Source organism: Pteropus vampyrus, unplaced genomic scaffold, assembly GCF_000151845.1.
Source record: "Pteropus vampyrus isolate Shadow unplaced genomic scaffold, Pvam_2.0 Scaffold95, whole genome shotgun sequence".
NCBI classification, from domain to species: Eukaryota; Metazoa; Chordata; class Mammalia; order Chiroptera; family Pteropodidae; genus Pteropus; species Pteropus vampyrus.
The window spans coordinates 4,610,220-4,614,468 of record NW_011888876.1 but is presented as its reverse complement, the minus strand read 5'-3'; the positions used below and the strand labels follow the sequence as shown (position 1 = coordinate 4,614,468).

The window sequence follows — 4,249 nt, the reverse complement described above, 5'->3', positions numbered from 1 at the left end:
TTGGGGAGCTTAAGTAGCAGAGTCATAAACTGGCAAATGGCAAAGTCAGTATTCAGACCCACGTGTCTGATTCCAGAATTGACGTTCTTAACCTGAAACCAGGTCTGTCTGCCTTTGTCCTGCTGTTCTCCTCTCGTGTGCTGGAAAACAAGTGGATGAAGACACGCTGGGGACCCCTTGCTGGGCTCCAGCCTTCTGGGGGAGGTCTTTCTGAAGGCTGCTCTCCTTCCTGTCCACTGCTGCCATTCTGGTGCAGGTGACCAACGCCCCAGGCCAGAGCTGTCTGATCAAAAGGGCTACAGTTCACATTTTTTCTTTCCTCTCCAAATGCCAAAGATTGGTTTCAGAAGGGAAGTGTCAAAACAATTGTCAAAAGGAGCAGAATATTCCCTTCCTCTTCTTGGGTCAGACCAAGCAAAGGGAGTTAGAGGGTGGAGAGTGAAGGACCCTGGTGACTCATCCGAAATTAAATACAGGTTGGCACCTCCAGGCTTGTGTGGGAAGGAAGCAAGCTAGGACACTGCCCTCCGGAAGAGCCCAGCCTTCTGACCCCCGATGATGGAGCGCTACCTCCAAGGGGCCCTGACTCTCAATTCTGAATGGGACCGTGTCTCTGTAGGCTTCTTGCCACTTGTCATTTCAGCCTGTCTCTCTTCCTTGTTCATTTCCATTTGTATCAAGGTTTATACTCCACGGTACTCGAAACGAGGGCTGTATGTGAGGACCTGTGCAGTTTGGGGTCTGCAGTGGCCCTGCAAGTGTCCTTTGGTGTTGAAAGAAAAAGGTATTTCTCTCTTTTCCGAGTATGTTCTGCAAATTGATGAACATTTGCAAATTGCTTTGAGATGCGTTAATTTAAGGTGTGAAATAATAGATCTTGTGCGAAGGCTTAGCCACATTTCTGGCATTGACGGATTTCTCTCCCGTCTGGCCTGTGATTTGGGGAGGTAAAAATAGTCCTTGCTTCTACATTTTTATCTTTTTTTTTTTCCTGACGTCATTCTTAGGAAGCAGCGTGCACATGCCATGGACCTTTCCTTGGCCATCACCTCAGATGTCCGCCAGGATGTGGAGCTCTAGGGAACAAGAGTGCTCTTGCAGTGGGGGAGTCAGTCATCTGAGGAGGTCTGGGCACCCTCTGAGTGTCTGTGAAATTACTTTGAAATGAATGGGGTGGCGGACGGCCAGGCTTGTCCAAAGACCCTTAGTAGCTTGTTGGTATGTGGCCATCTTCTTATTTCTGACTCGTGGGTAGTGACAAGATAGCTTTTTGGGAAAATGTTAATTTAAAAAGAGACAGGCCAGTGGCTTCACCCATGGCTGTTGGAGGTGGATGACATACACACAGTCCTTTGCTTTGGCTAAAACTGAATTACACCTACAGCCTTCTGAGACTCGACTCCGAGACAGGAGCTGACACTAGGGCAGATCGGGAGGTGGTGTAATTTCCCATGACGTCCAAGCTGGGAACTTGAACTAGGAGTATGATCTAGCATTTGACATCCGTCCCTCTAACAGGACTTGTTTGTGTAGAAACAGACCCACACACACACAGCCTCTGCCACTGTCTCCACTTCTGGATTTTTCCACAGACAACTTCTTGGTTGGTCTGGTGGCAAAGGACCAGTCTTCTAGCCAAGCCTTCTTGGCATCCACTGGCAGGCTCGCCGCACCCCTCCAAACCCAACTGGCCACAGTGGCTGGGCTCTGACCGGGGGGCCAGCGGAATTGAAAGGTGTCGCAGCCGGGATCTGAAATGCATTCAGTTCGAACGGCCTGGATCTGCACGGAGCCATTCTTTCTTTCTTTTAGACATCTGCGTGATAGTGACCTCATAGAAAAGAAAAAGGGGCTTTATGTAAGAATTCCATAGAGTGTGAAGGAATTCCAACAAGGGAAGGGGGTGGCAAGCTGCCATTCAGAGCTTGTAGTGCCTGCATTTTCCCAGCGTTGTTTAAGCTTCACACTTCAAAATTGGGCTGGGGGAGGGGGCAGTGCTGCACCCCGGTGCACAGAGGGCCATTTAAAGAGAACTTCCTGAGCGCAGGCCACCGGGTTGAGTCCCTCAGACCAGTTCTCACTGCAGGTGTGCAGCAGAGTTGGAACGAGTCCCCAAAGCCTGCCCCTACTAGTCCTTGTTTTCTCCAAAGTCTTTGAAACTGGAGTTACTTTACAAACGACCTCCAGCTCGGCTACAACCTTAGACGAGGAATTCAGTCTGCTCCCAACCCAGAGAAGAAAACGGGGCCCAGGGAGGGGAAGGCACTCGCCACAGTCACACTTAAGGATTCGAGCTTTGCCTCCAGAACGAGTGAGGTCAGAGCCCCAGATCTGCCTTCGACTTGTGAGCAGCTCGTTCACTTCTTAGAGCCTCAATTTCCTCATCTGGAAAACGGGGACGATGTGATGATGATCTCATAAAGTTCGAGGGAGGAACTAAATGCAACGATACACGTCAAGTGTGCGGCATGTGGGTAGCACCTTGTAAGTAAGTGTCTGATGTTCACGTCTTGAGTTTTTATGAAAGACGTGGAAACTATTTTCTTACTAAGGACCTGCCCATGGTCACTTGGCTGAGTTTCTCTTTGTCAAGAACTTTTCCGTGCCTCGGCATACCGAGGCCCTAAACGAGGCTGAGAAAGATGTCACGGGGGGTCAGGAGGCCCTCCAGGTGCCACCAAAGCACTTTTCTATGATCGATGACCCTCAAGACCGACAGGGAGGAGACAGCAGCAGTTTGGAAAGAGGCAAGATTTAAATGTCAGGTGGTCCTAAGCCTCTCGGGAAAATGTTTAGAAATTGGTATCATTTGTTCCTTTCTCTCCACCCCGCACAAGGCGAGGAAAGTGAGCCTTATACGTTTTCAGTGCATCCTCTTGGAGGGGGAGGGTCTCAGGAGGCCTCCAGAGCTGTGTCAGCCTCGGTGTGTTATTAAGCAAGGCAGATGTTGCGTTAATTATTTACACAGCGTCAGCCCCATCGGAGGTCTGCGCTGACAGAAGTGGCTGTCACAGAAGCAAGGGGACGGGGCAGCCCGTTCTTGGTCAGAAGTGAGCTAGGGGCCCTCTCCGCGCCCAGAGTCCTCATGGAGCGTCATGGAGTAAGGCCTGAGGGAGTCCATGCGTGCTGGGCATGGAAACTGAGGCCATTTGGGATTCCCTCGGGCTGGCTTGTTTTCTTGGAGCGGGGGGAGAGATCCTTGTCCCCTGGAAGTGGCCGCCTCACCCCTCCTGAGGCGGCTTCTGTGGGAATTTGCCCAGCTCACAAATTCGAGACCCCGCCACTGTGGTGTGTGTGGTGAAGAGAGAGCATTGTCAGGCTCTGGAGATCTAAGAATCCAGCGCCTCCGCCCCCCAGCAGTCACCTCAGGCGAGGGCTTCCCATGGGCCCGGCCTCCACGCCTCATCTGGAAAATGGGCCAGTAATACCGGGCTCAAGGCCCTTGATTCTCGGGCACTGTTTGGGTGATTTGCCTTAGAGATCCAATTTTAGGATTAGAATTCTGAAAAGAAAGGGCCTGGGATCAGAGCTTTCCCTGAAAAGCCGCAGTGGATGAGGGACATGAATTCCAGGCTGAGGGAATTTCGGGGGGCCTGCTGCTACCCTCGGCCACAGCACTGTTTTACGTGAGGAGGTTTTGCACAAGAGTCATTTAAGAAAAGTTCTTATATGAAATATCCAGAATCTATAAATCTGCAGAGAGAGAAAGCAGATTGGTGGGTATCAGGCTGGGGGGAGGGGAGAATGGGGAGCAACTGCTTAATGGGTGGATACAGGCTCTCCTTTTGGGGTGATGAAAATGTTTTAGAACTAGAGAGCAATGATGTTATGAATGTGCTAAATGCCACTGAATTGTTCACTTTACAGTGATTAATTATATGTTACTCGGAAAAATAACTTTATAAGAAAAGGTTCTGATGTTTAAAACCAAAGCATGAAAGCATCTCACCTTCACATGGGGAAACTGAGGTCCACAGAGACTGTGCCAGCCAGGGGTCTCCGAGCAGTCTGTGGCCTCTCGGTGACTTAAATCAGACCACTCGGCCAAGTTTCAGGCCAAGGCTCTGGGTCTGGTGCTTCGGCCTGGGCTCGGGGCGAAAAGTTCGATGCAGAAACACAGAGCATTCAGTGCTGTGTGGGTTGAGTGGACTCTGTTTTGTTAACCAGATAACGCCCATGCTGGCCGGTATGTGGCCGTCCATTCACTCCTTCATTCAAGAACCACGTCCCAACATTCTGGGTCAGGCAG

At 50.7% G+C, this 4,249-nt stretch overlaps 1 long non-coding RNA gene across 1 annotated transcript; it reads left to right on the top strand.

Moving 5' to 3' along the window:
* The first annotated feature begins 650 nt into the window (after window positions 1-650).
* On the top strand, window positions 651-3,897 carry LOC111742468. The gene is made up of 2 exons (XR_002781347.1): window positions 651-784; window positions 1,008-3,897. It is a non-coding gene; the product is annotated as an uncharacterized LOC111742468 (long non-coding RNA).
* The last annotated feature ends 352 nt before the right edge of the window (window positions 3,898-4,249 follow it).